The 13,969-nt window shown below is 39.1% G+C and overlaps 1 long non-coding RNA gene across 1 annotated transcript in view; it reads left to right on the top strand.

The window, feature by feature from the left end:
* Positions 1-1,100: 1,100 nt before the first annotated feature.
* The window catches only part of LOC140699126 (uncharacterized), a 28,580-nt gene continuing 15,711 nt past the window's right edge, over positions 1,101-13,969 (top strand). The window contains exons 1-3 of the long non-coding RNA XR_012077131.1: positions 1,101-1,324; positions 3,878-3,992; positions 8,934-9,064. This is a non-coding gene — a long non-coding RNA (uncharacterized lncRNA). The remainder of the gene's footprint in view (positions 1,325-3,877; positions 3,993-8,933; positions 9,065-13,969) is intronic.

The following is a 13,969-nucleotide window of genomic DNA, read 5'->3' as shown; positions in this document are numbered from 1 at the left end:
GGTTCAAATTGGTTTGTTGTTATTTTTTTGCATAAAAAAAAACTTCTTTTCCCTGGTGAAAGTAAAAGCCTAACATTTTCTGATTTCTTTTGACAGAGAAAATATGAGCCTGTGGATCTAAACTCATCTGTGATGGTCTGCAGCTGGGAGCAACCGGATCAGTGTCAGTCCCCTTGCAGCCATTGGCTGGGAGCCTGCATGTTCCTTGGAATGGTATTTGAAACATGTCACACTAGCCGTGCCTTCGCTGTGGGCTGGGAGGCGAGTCACTCAGAATCTGCATTATGGAATGTATGTTTCAGATCTACAGTTAGGAGATCTTTTTTAATAGCCAGAGAATATAGTCATAAATATATCTATTAATGTATTTGTGCAAGAAACTTTTTAAAGATTTTTTTATTATAAAAAGTTACCCCCCAAAATTGAAAATGAAAGAACAGTGGAATTAAAAATCATCTGTACCTTAATTATACATAAAGAATCATAAAATCCTTCTAAACTTTTTTTTGTTCAAATGTAGATATTTTTCCCATCCAAAAAGGAAAATTATTATTTCACATTTTTTTCTTTCTCCTTTTATTATATATTCCATATCAATAAATATAAATCTTTTAAATCCCTTTTAATTGCTGTTTAACACTATATTGAACAGATATGTAAATAGTTCTAGGTTTCAGAAATTTAAAAAATTGTCATTACAATACCACTGCAAAGAATATTTTGGTGTTTCTATTTTTAGTTACTAATTTGGACTAAAAATTAACAAGTTTGCTTTTCTTCATCTAAAACATTGGTTATTTTATGAAGGAACTGTAAGGATTTTAAATAACTTTTCAGTAATTTCAACAAAGAAATTATCTTTAAGGCAAAAATGTATGATGGATTGCAAATCTATTTTTATTATATCTTCACTTTTACCAGTGTGACATATGTGTGTGTTTGCACAAGTGCTTTAACTACCAGCAACGTAAGAAAAATCTGTGTACTAAAAATGTGAAAATACTTTCCCGGTTTGTGTTTTCATTCTCCCAATATAGGTTTTGGATGACAAGCTTGTATTTGCAAAAGTACATCCCCTGTGGGAGGTGTTCTGTACATAAGCTGAGATACTGCACATAATATTGCCTCTGAAGCCCAATGATCTGAAAACCCGGTCCTCAGCCTTTGATAACTTCAGATGTTTTATGAAAGTCCTCCAAATGGATGAAAGTATCAACAACCGGAACAAGAGCTTTTCTTTGCCCTATTTGAGAAGAGCTCCGTCAATGACTTTTATATTCAGCATAGAGATACATTCTCCAATCCAACCACCAGAAACCGCATTGTAAGTCTAAACCGAGTTTAGCTGCTGTCTTGGGGGTGATTTAGAACCTGCTGTTGAATTATCAGTGATTTGGTTTGGTTGGTTTGATTTGGTTTTTAAAAGCTGCCCATAAAAAGGAAAAAAGAGAAAGAAAAGAAATATGCCTACAGATTCCTGTTAGGATAGTAAACAGTGGCTGGTTAGTTACCTTGTATAAACCACAAGCTCTCTTAGAACATTTTTAGGTTTGCTTCATCCTTTCTCAGATCAAGTATCAAGTAAGAGACAGTGTTAAAAAAAATTCAGGATTAACAGGTTTGTGAGCTCCAGGATTTGCAAGGCAGCTTTCCCTCCCCATGGTGTAAGTCAAATGGCAGAATTGAAATAAAGCACCTCATGTATCCTCCGGTGTTAAGAGGAAAAGGCTAATCTTCTTGACCTTGTTTCTTCCTGGGTAAAATGAAGATAATATATCAGGAGGCGACAAGCTCATTTAAGGCAGGAAGCATGTTGTCTTGTTCACTGCTGAATCTCAGGCACCGGGAAGGCTGAGTTTAACGAGCGAATGAATGAACTGTACTTCCCCCACAGTTACCATGTGGGACAGTGAGGATTAGAACCTAAGAGCATAGACTCTAGAGGGGAGGGCACAGCTCAAGTGATGGGGCGCATGCTTAGCAAGCATAAGGTCCTGGGTTCAGCCCCCATCACGTCCTCTAAAATAGACATATAACCCTAATTACCTCCCCACCCCCCACCAGAATTACCTTATTATCTCCCCACCACCAAAAAAAAAAAAAGAGAAGTGGCCAAGAGCGTAGACTCAAGCTGGAACACCTGTGTTGGTTTCCCGCTGTCGACCTTGTAAATGTCATTTACCCTCTGTGTCTATCAAGTTCCTCACCAATAAAATGGGGATAATTGTAGTACCAACCTCGTAGAGATGCTATGGGGATTAATGAATCTGTGTCAGTGATACAACAGCCCTGGCTTATATTAAGTACTATGCATCTGTCAGCTCTTTTCATAATTTCTGACAGATGTTATTATCGACCAAAGACGTATTAGTTCTTTGAAAGGGAAATGCATGTTAGACCATTTCATTTATCACTTTCTGTAATTCAGGCTTTTCCCTCTGAAATACCATTTTCTGTCTGTGCACTAGAAAGCCACAAGGCTTTCCAAATTTCATCTGTCTGGGTTCTTGTCATGATGGCAATACTGCAGATTGCTGACATTTTTTAGGGACTCCGTCTGAGATGACAGCAACCCCTCAAATTTAGGAGCGCTTCTCTAACTGATAACATCTCGCTAGAAATGAAGTTTTTATAATGTAACAGCTTCAGACGCTTAATGATGCCATAAATGCAAGGATGTTATATCTAAGCTCTTTAAATAAATCCTGTCATTGAAATAAAGGAAATACTATATTATAGCCCTCTATGACTTTGTTATCTTTGCTATCTGTTTATCTGACTCTCTAAGACCAAAGAAAGCAAATACTAAGATTGATCATTACTACTGTGTGGTACACGTATATATGGATGAAGATAATATTGAAATGCACTGTTTAAGATATTAAAATGGACACTAAACAGCTTCTTGATGCACATGCATGAACAGAACAGGGAGCTGGGTGCAGGGAGCAGACACTGAGCTTCCTGGATTAGAGACCCAGCTTAGCAGTCCAGCCCAGCAGTCCACATGTTTCATATTTATGTTCCAGCATAATTAGCAGTGAGAGTCTTAAATGAACTTTGGGGACACTTGCAAACAGCTGTCATGATTACTAATGCGGGACACCAGGATTCTACAGTGTTTAGTTGGCATCTGTGCATAACCAGTTCTTTTCCACTAAAGCTTCTTGTAATTGCTGGTCCCACATCCAGGCTGAGGAATCATCTCATGTGGTGTTTGGGAGGGAGGTAAGTGGAGTCAGGACCCATGTTAAGGCTGGGTGGGTAATAATCTGGTGCTAGTACAAGAGAAAGGAAAGTAGGTCAGGTGGGAAGGAGAATGACTGGATTTAAACTTTGTTTCTTGAGTAAGCTAAATATATAACATCATGTCAAGTTACTTTGTTGTTTATATTCCATGTGCTGTCACCGAATAACTACTGAATTGTGGGGACAAAAATGCCTGGGTTTTAGAATTGACCCTGCTCCTAACCTGCCAGAGTCCAGGTTCCTCTGGGTGCCCAAAGAGGGGGCTGGACCATCAGGTGTCCCTCCACTGCAGCAGTTTGGGCACTTGGGTGGCCTAGATTTTTGCTGTGGAAGACTAGCCCGGTTGTAGTACATTAAGCATCTGCAAGACTCTCACCAGGTACCCACGGTGGTCCCAGGACTGTGACATCCAAGCGTTCCTTTCCAATCACGTTTGCAAATGACCCTCAAGGGGTTAATATTAATCCTGGGTGAGAATTATGAAAAATTATATGGTACCGCCATCCCTCCTGGCAAGTGAGGGCCCCTTATTTACAAATGACCACGAAGTGTTAGAACCAAATTTTATCAACAGAACATGTGAGCATTTTGTGACAGTGACACTCACCTGTTTGCTTCTGATTCCCAGTGCCACTTCAGCCTCCGTCAGAGGACGTCAGCTGCCCCAGCGATCAGGGCCTTCTGTACAGGGAATGGGCTCCTCCTCGAAGCACAGACAAGCAGCAGCCCTTAGGTCTCATCAGGTGAGCTGTTGTGGAGAGCACTCCAGTGGGAAGGGCTCAGGGTTGTCCTCATGGCATGTGAGTGTGACAGTCCTCCAAGAGTGTTAACAACCAGGAAGCTCACAGGAGCTCTGAGCTTCGTTGCCCCAAGTTTTTACTGCAGGCTTTATTTCAAAGCCATGATTTATTGGGTCATTACCTACATGGCTAACCCAAACCCTAACTGTAAGTCAAACCTTTCCTTAGTCCTAAACTTTGAGCCCCTTCCTCTCCTGGTGGCCACTCACTTGTCACAAAGCTTAAAGCCCCACTCTTCTAATCACATGGTTGGTGTCTCTGGCTGGCCACTCCCCATCCTGAGTCATCTCATGAACACAAGCCATCCAAGGTTCCACCATGAATAGCAAAGACACTCCTATCTTGGGAAATTTCGAGGCTTTAGCGGTTGCTGCCTAGGAACTGGGAAAAAAGACCTACCAAATTCTTCATTAAATAGGAGTAAATGTTATATTTCATTTAAATTATAAAATAAGAGAGAAATTCTCACTGCTTTTCTGTATCTGCTGTTCGACACCGTTTCACTACACCACGTGATTGTAATGTCGCTCTCAGCATGTGTCTTCTCAGAGCACCAGTGCCGGCTGCTCCCCGGGAGCTTATGCTGTTTGGGCAAGGCTGCTGGGGGGATGGAGGCCAAGGACAACCGAGAAAACAAAAATAATCGGGCAAATAAGGAAACAATGTCAGATTGAAATGAAGAAATAACACAGTGTTGAGATGGGAGACTTGGGGGGAAGTGAGTTAAGAAAGCTATCTTTGAGTAGGTTACATGTGAGCTGAGATGGCGATAAGGCGGCTGGAATTTGAAGATCTGGGAAAAGTCACCCATGGAATAGAGGCAGCTTGTCCATTGGCCCTGAGGCACAAATGTGCTCAGCAGGTTTGAGGAGATACTGGAGCCAGCGCTGGTGAGAGTGATGAGACGCGAGGTTTAGAAGGGCATCAGGAGCGCGGAAAGGAGTGTAGACTCTAAGCGCACTGAGAAGCAGTCATGATAGCTTAAGCACTAAAGTAATTTTCTCTCACTCACATTTTGCAAAGATAATGTGGAGAATGTATGGCAGGGACCCAGGAAGCAGGGATGCCAGGTAGGAGGCTCTTGGATTGGGCCAGATGAGAGATGGTGGGAGCCAATGAGGAATGCGTTTGGGGAGTGGGGCTGACAGGATTCAGTTATGGGCTGGCTGTGGATGGTTAGGAGAAGAGGAGGGTCAAGGTAGCCCCAGGTCGGTCTGGAGCCAGGTGTCTGTTCTTTCTTTTCTCAGTGCCCCATGCAGTTGCCCACCTACTTGGGCAAACCTCTTAACCTTCATAGTGAGGGTTTAAAAACACTGAAGTCTATTTGTTGTTTCACATTTTATGGAAAGATTCAAACATGTACAGAAATAGAGAGAACAGTACAGCCAGCCTGCCTGTATCAGTCACCCAGCTCCAGAATTATAAACTCAGAGTCACTGTTGTTGCATCTTTCATCTCCATCTCCTCCCTTTCCCCACTACGGGGTCATTTTGAAGACAATCCTACATAGCTTAACCTTTCATTAGTGAAATGACAAGGTCTCTTTCAAATAAAATTGGAATATTCCTTTTTTTTAGGGTTACAAAATAATTCCCTGCTTGTCACAAGAATACACTTTTAAGTAGTTTTGGGGTTGAAATCAAGATCCAGACAAGATTCAGGCATTGCAGCTAGCATATCTCTCAAGTGCGTTCTAATCTATAATTTTCCTGTTTCTCATTTTCCTTGAAATTGCTGAGGGGTTTCTCTGTTTCCTGTTTGGCTGATTTCATTCTCCCCTATGGTGTTAGACTTGTTTCTCCATCCTATGTATTGGCTTTAGCTAAGTGATTTAATCCTCCCCTAAAAGCTTGGTCTGATTGAGGTTCAGCTTTATGCAAAAATATTTGTTATGTGAAGTTTTGTACTCCTGTCATAAGGTACATAATATTACAGTTGACTCTCTTTTTTGTGATGACAGCAGCCAAAAATGATTGTCACCCAGGATCATTATTTCATAAGGAATTTTATTTCATGTGGTCATACTCTAATTTCCTCCCTCAATTATCAGCAGGATCAGTCACGAAGAGGCACTTTCTCCTTAACCCGGGTTATCCTTTAGAACACAGTTTTAAAGGAGGATATTTGTTAATATGTAAATATTTAAAATTGATAATTTTTTTTCTTTTTAATTTTTTTTTCTAATGGAGGTACTGAAGATTGAATCTAGGACCTTATGCATGCTGAGCACACACTCTGCCACTGAGTGTACCCAATCCCCCTTGAGATTCATATTTATATGATATCTTCCTTCTGTTATTTTTGTTTTATGTTATACAGAATTTGAAGGCAGGGCAATGGGTTTGACCGCTCTTTAATCATTCTTTATGGGCTTTTGGGGTTTGTGTGTGTGTTTGTGTTTGTAAAGAAAACAATTTTCCCACTATTTTAAGTATGCATTGCTAAGGCAATTATGTTGATCTTTTCCCTGCTCCTGGTCCATGTATTCCCTTGTTACTTCCCACTAGTGGCCCCTTGAGCTCTGTGACAAGACTAGCATGTCGTTAATCCATGTGGAAGGAGATCTGAAGAGATTTATTCAAGGAGATGAAATTTGTAGACAATGTATTGGAAAGTATTGTGAAAGTTGTTCATTAAGAGAAGGTCTGAGGTTGAATTGTTAAGTGCACAGAAATCTAAGCTATGAACCACCAAGACAATTATTAACTCCAGGAAAACAAAGTAGGGAAGAAAAGGTAAGACTAGCACAAATTGCTACAGCTTTGAATAGTCTGTACAGAGTAATAATAATGTAAAGCAAGGATACTGAACTGATGAAAATTATAATGTAATTGTATGAAAAGGTTGGAAGAAAAAAGATTTGGGTATGTAGATGAGATGGGGTTTGAAAGAGATCTGAATCCTCATTTTCCAAAATAGAAAGTTAAATAGGTGATACATAAAGCTGAAAAAGTCAGTAGGCTGTGTTACAAGGATATTAGTCAGAGAAAGGGAGTAAGTATTCCAAGAGTCAGCAGTAGGAGCTGAACGTGGTTTTTTCTGGCCAGGAAATGGGGCAGTTGTTGGGAACTGCTCCTTTTTACAATCGGTGTTCGAGAACTGTTTGACTCTTTATTAAATGTATGGCATTACTTTGCTAAAAAGAAATCAAAGCTGAATTTTGAAAAATTTATGTTAAGAATTGGGGTGCTTTTGACAGAGAGAGATAACAATCAGCAAAACTACATTTGAAGGGATCCTCATTATTCTTTGCCTTTCAGCAAGGACTAGGAGGCAGACAACTGTTTAAGGTTCAAAAATTCTGTCTGACCTTCCTGCCGACTTGTAACCTTTGGAAGTAATGAACTCCCCGTCACTGTAAATATCCAGGCAGAGGCTGCCTGACCAGCTCTGTAACTGTAGCAGGGTGTGTTTACCATTGGGCAGTTAGAGCAGGCAAATTCTAACATTCTTTCAGTTTTGAATTTGGCATTTTCAGGATGGATAGTTGATAAGAATGTATTACAAAAAGCTTAACAAGAAAGAGTCCAAGACATCTCAAACCCATTGCCAGGGTTTTCTCTGCCAGACACCATCCTGAGCCTGCCACCCGTGATCCAGGCCACAAAGCCCAGTCACATGAGAATGAACACACTTTGTCGCTCCTATCTGATTTGGCATCGGGCTCAGCCCTTTTCCCCATGGAATGGTCCACGCCCATGTCTCTGATGATGGAGCTGGTCTCACAGCAGCCCTGTGAGTGCTGGTCCAGCCCAAGGGATTCCTGCGTGAAGTTTTCCAGGATTCCAGGCTATTCTCAGAGCTGAGTCCCCCTTAGGCTAAGCCCACGGAACTCATCTCAGCTCCAGACTGAGCCGGAAGCCTCAGAGAGAACTCAGAGCTGAGGAAATCCACAGGTTTTACCCAGCACTGCCGAGTCAGCAGTGAGCCAGTTGAGGGAATTATCAGCAAAAGCAAGAAACACCTGAGCCGCCGTCTCATTGTTCCACCTCATCCCTAAACTCTCTGTGTCTGCCTGTCTGTGTCGGTCTCCCTTTTAGGATCAGCCTGGCACCACTTCATGCCCTGCCTCCTTTCTTCTAATCTTGCCTCCCTGGCCTGTTCCATCTACTCCAGATTAACTGAGAAGAGGTTTTAAAACCTAGGAACAAAAGACGTGCTAGATACAAAGAATACAGGGCAGTGCCTTCCTCAGTCACATCCCTCCTGCCCTCTCCCATTCCCACAATGAGTTTTATAAATATTTTGTCAGACAGACATTGCACTCCCAGTTGTTATCATTATCAGCCATTTCCTTATTATCTGTGGTTTACGATGCATTTGCTCCAGGGACTTTCCCGAGATAAGGCAGGAGCAGATGACTGAGCCAGTTGTTGATGTCCACTTGTGTCAAGCCTGTTAAGAATGATTTTGGGGGGGATTTGTTGAATGTGCCAGACTGTCCAGTGAGTGGTGATGATCCCCTGCATCTGCTCTGGAGTCAGCCTCGTCCCCTCCTTTGCTCTGTTCTCATTTATCTCTCTTCAGCAGGTGAGCCAGTGATCTGTATTTCTATGATACATAAAACACTTCTTATTTCACGGTAGAATTTGGGGGCTGCTATGAAAACGCATATGTTTTAAGAGTGAATTGAGTCGGAGGTTTAAACTTAAGGCCCCCTTGATTTAGAATCAGAAATTAATATGATGGAGGGACGTATAGCTCAGTGGTAGAGTGCATGTCTAGCATGCATGAGGTCCTGGGTTCAATCCCCAATGCCTCCATTTAAAAACAAATAAATAAACCTAATTATGCCCCCCAAAAAAGAAAAAATAAATTAACATGAGGATGAAGCTACAGAGTGATTATTTGTGTCTTCTGAAACTTCCTTCTGTCTTTCTGCAGGAAATTCTAAGGAGAGAAGTTCGGAATCTACTTTGCTTGGCTGGGCTATTACACTCAGATGCTCCTCCTGGCAGCAGTCGTGGGGGTGACTTGCTTTCTGTGTGGATATTTTAATCAAAATAGCTGTACATGTGGGTAACTTGTCTTTATTCCTTGTTACCGTGCTTACTTAACTTAGAATGACATTCTCCAGGAGCATCCATGTTGCTGCAAATGGCCCTATATTGTCAGTTTTTATGGCCGAGTAGTATTCCATTGTATAAATATACCACTTCTTTAGCCAGTCATCCGCTGATGGACATTTAGGCTGTATCCATGTCTTGGCTACTGTAAATAGTGCTGCTATGAATATTGGGATGCAGGTGTCATCCTGAAGTAGGGTTCCTTCAGGATACATGCCCAGGAGCAGGATTCCTGGGTCATATGGCAAGTCTATTCCTAGACATTTGAGGGAACTCAATACTGTTTCCACAGTGGCTGCACCAAACTGCATTCCCACCAGAAGTGTAGGAGGTTCCCCTTTCTCCACAGCCTCTCTAGCATTTGTGATTTGTGGATTTTTGAATGATGGCCATTATGACTGGTTTGAGGTGATACCTCATTGTAGTTTTGATTTGCATTTCTCTGATAATTAGTGACACTGAGCATTTTTTCATGTGCCCATTGATCATTTGTATGTCTTCCTTGGAGAATTGCTTGTTTAGGTCTTCTGCCCATTTTTGGTTTAGGTTATTTGGTTGTTTCTTATTAAGTCATTTGAGCTGCTTATATATTCTGGAGATCAAGTTTGTCAGTTTCATTTGCAAAAATATTCTCCCATTCTGTAGGTTGTCTTTTTTTTTTACTTATGGTGTCCTTTGCTGTGCAGAAGCTTGTAAGTTTCTTTAGGTCCCATTTGTTTATTCTTGCTTTTATTTCTATTGCTTGGGTAGACTGCCCTAAGGGAACATTTCTGAGATGTATGTCAGATATTTTGCCTGTATTTTCTTCTAGGAGGTTTATTGTATCTTGTCTTATGTTTATCTTGCTGAAGAGACTGTCTTTATTCCATTGTATATTCTTGCCTCCTTTGTCGAAGATTAGTTGACCAAAAGTTTGTGGGTTCATTTCTGGGCTCTCTATTCTGTTCCATTGGTCTATATGTATGTTTTTGTACCAATAGCATGCTGTCTTGATGACTGTAACTCTATAGTATTGTCTGAAGTCTGGGAGCGTTATTCCTCCAGGCTCTTTCTTTTTTTTCTTCAGTAATACCCTGGAATTTCTATGTCTTTGATGGTTCCATATAAATTTTATTGTGATTTGTTCTAGTTCTATGAAATATGTCTTGGGTAATTTTACAGGGATTGCATTAAATCTGTATATTGCCCTGGGCAGTGTGACCATTTTAACAATATTGATTCTTGCAATCCAAGAGCATGGGATACCTTTCCATTTTTTAAAGTCTTCTTCAATTACCTTCACCAATGGTTTATAGTTTTCTGTGTATAATTCTCTCACCTCTGTGGTTAGATTTATTCCTAGAAATTTTATTACTTTGGGTGCTATTCTAAAGTGTTTTATTTCTTTACTTCCTTTTTCTGTTGATTCATCATTAGTGTAAAGAAATGCAACTGATTTTTGAACATTAATCTTGTAACCTGCTACCTTGCTAAATACTTCGATCAGCTCTAGTAGTTTTGGTGTGGACCTTTTAGGGTTTTCTATATATAGTGTCGTGTCATCTGCATGTAGTGACACTTTTACCTCTTCTTTTCCAATTTAGACCCCTTTTACTTCTCTTACTTGCCTGATTGCTATGGTCAGGACTTCCAAGACTATGTTGAATAGGAGTGGTGATAGTGGCATCCTTGTCTTGTCCCAGAATTTAGTGAGAAGCTTTTGAGGTTTTCACCGTTTAGTGCTATGCTGGCTGTAGGTTTGTCTTATATAGCTTTCATGATGTTGAGTTATGTTCCCTCAATACCCACTTTGGTGAGAATTTTTATCATAAATGGGTGTTGAATTTTATCAAAAGCTTTTATGCATCTATTGAGATGATCATGTGGTTTTAGTACTTTCTCTTGTTGATGTGAAGTATTACATTGATTGATTTGCATATGTTGAACCACCTTTGTGTCCCTGAGATGAACCCAATTTGAGCATGTTGTATAATCTTTTTTATGTGCTGTAGAATTCTATTTGCTAGTATTTTGGTAAGGACTCTTTTGCATCTGTGTTCATCAGTGATATTGGTCTGTAATTCTCTTTTTTGGTGGTGTCTTTGCCTGGTTTTGGTATCAGGGTGTTTGTGGCTTCATAGAATGAGTTTGGGAATATTCCTTCTTTTCAATCTTCTGGAAGAGTTTGAGAAGGACTGGTATGAGTACTTCTTTTTATGTGTGGTACAATTCCCTGGTGAAGCTGTCCAGTTCTGGATTTTATTTGTAGGGATTTTTTTTTATTGTTAATTCGATTTCATTCCTAGTGATCGGTTTGTTCAAGTGGTCAGTTTCTTCTTGATTCAGTTTTAGTGGACTGTGTGTTTCCAGAAACTTGTCCATCTCCTCTAGGTTATCCCTTTTTTTATGTAGTTTTTCATGATATTCTCATATGATATTCTATATTTCTATGTTATTTGTTGTAATTTCTCCATTTTCCTTTCTTATTTTGCAAATTTGTGCTCTCTCTTTTTTCTTCTTTGTGAGTTTGGCCAGAGGTTCTCGATTTTATTTACTCTTTCAAAAAATTGCTTTTGGTTTGATTGATTATTTTCTCTATTTCTTTTAATCTCTATTTTATTTATTTCCTCCCAGATCTTAATTATTTGCTTCCTTCTGCTGACTTTTGGGTGTTTTTACTCTTCAGTTTCTAGTTCTTTTAACTGGTGGGTTAGATTGTTTTTTTTGATATTGTTCTTCTTTTTTGAGGAAGGCCTGTATCACTCTAAACTTTCCTCTTAGCACTGCTTTTGCTTTGTCCCATAAGTTTTTTGTGGATTTTTTCATTTTCATTTGTCTCAAGGTATTCCTTACTTTCATCTTTGATTTCATCATTGACCCATTTTTTTTAATAGCATGTTGTATAATCTCTATGCTTTCCTTTTTTCATGCTTTGTTTTTCTGAATTTGATTTCTAGTTTCAATGGCATTGTGGTCAGTAAGGATGCTTGAGATAATTTCTATCTTCTTAAACTTTTTGAGGCTTCTTTTGTGACCAAGTACATGATGAATCCTAGAAAATGTTCCACGCACACTTGAAAAGAATATATATCCTATTTTGGGGGGTTGTAATGCTCTGAAAATATCCACTAAATCTAATTTTTCTATTGTATCATTTAATTTCTCTGTTGCCGTATTTATTTTTTGTGTGGAAGATCTGTCTAGTGATGTTAATGTGGTGTTAAAACTTCTGACAATGATTGTATTCCCATCAATATCCCCGTTTATCTCTGTTAGTAGTTGTTTTATGTACTTAGGTGCTCATGTTGGATGCATATATATTAATGATTGTAATATCCTCATCTTGTATTGCTCCTTTAATCATTATAAAATGCCTTTATTTATCTTTCTTTATGGCCCTTGTTTTAAAGTCTATTTTGTCTGAAATCAGAACTGCTACACCTGCTTTTTTGGAGTTTCCATTTGCATGGAATATCCTTTTCCGTCCATTCACTCTCAATCTATATGTGTCCTTCTCCCTAAAGTGTGTCTCTTGTATGCAGTTTATTGAAGTTTCTTGCTTTATTATCCAGTCTGCCACTCTGTCTTTTGACTGGAGCATTTAGTCCATTATCATTTAGAGTAATTAATGATAAATGAGTGTTTATTGCTATTTGAACTTATATTTGCAGTTGATTTCATATTTCTTCTTTGTTCCTTTCTTCTTCCTTTTGTGGTATGGTAATTTTCCTTTGTGTTATCTTGGATTGTATTTAGTTTTTGTTACTCACTTGTAAGTTTTTGGCTTGTGGTTATACTTTTTTGTAAGTCTGTTAACCAATTACTGTAACTGTGTGTACTAAACAGATAGTAATGCAATCTCAAACCCATCCTACCGAGAACAAAAAATTTAAGAAAATAGAAGAAAGAAAAAATACTCTATATTTAATTGCTTCCCTCTCCCACTCAATGATTTAGATGTCTTCTTTTACAATTTCATGTTTATTCTATTTGTAATTCATGGTAGTTATCACCTTTCCAGTTATAAGCTCTCATTTCTGTATCATCCTGCTTCTTTTTTATTTAGAGTGTACCTTACAATATTTCCTTTAGCATGGGTTTAGTGTTGCTAAAGTCTTTCAGTTTTTCTTCTCTGTGAAATTCATTACCTCTCCCTCTGTTCTAAAGGATAGCCTTGCTGCAGAAAGTATCCTAGGCTGCATCTGTTTTTTCATTCAGGAATTTGAATATATATTTCCACTCCCTTCTGGTCTGTAGTGTTTCTGTAGAGAAATCAGCTGAGAGCCATCTCTTGTAACTCACTCTTTGTTTTTCTCTTGCTGCCTTTAGGATCATTTCTTTATCCTTCAGTCTGGCCATCTTGATTTTGTTATGTCTTGGTGTGAGTCTCTTTAGGCTCTTCCTGTTTGGGAACCTCTGAGCCTCCTGTACTTGGGTGTCTGATTCTTTCTTTATGTTTGGGAATTTTTCAGTTAGAATTTCTTTAAATACCTTCTCCATCCCCTTTGTTCTTTCTTCCCCTTCTGGAACTCTTATGATGCATAGATTGGCATGCTTTATATTATCAAATAGATTCCTTATATTGTTTTTATTGTTTTTTATTTTTTTCTCTCAACTGTTCTGATTGTGTGCTTTCTGTTGTCCTGTCTTCTAGGTCACTTATTCGTTCCTCTGCATTATCTAGCTTGCGTTGTACTGCCTTTAGGTCAGATCTCATTTCAGCCAATGAGTTTACCAATTCTACTTGGCTCTTCTTTATAGCTACTATTTTGTTTTTGACATATTTTATGTCTCTAAACACTATCTCTTTTAATTCCTTCAGTAATTCAATCACTTCTTTTTAGAAATCTTGATCTAATAGGCCATTAATATCTA

Source organism: Vicugna pacos, chromosome 11, assembly GCF_048564905.1.
Source record: "Vicugna pacos chromosome 11, VicPac4, whole genome shotgun sequence".
Taxonomy (NCBI): Eukaryota; Metazoa; Chordata; class Mammalia; order Artiodactyla; family Camelidae; genus Vicugna; species Vicugna pacos.
Note: the sequence above shows the minus strand (reverse complement) of the source record. Positions and strands in the feature narration are given on the sequence as shown.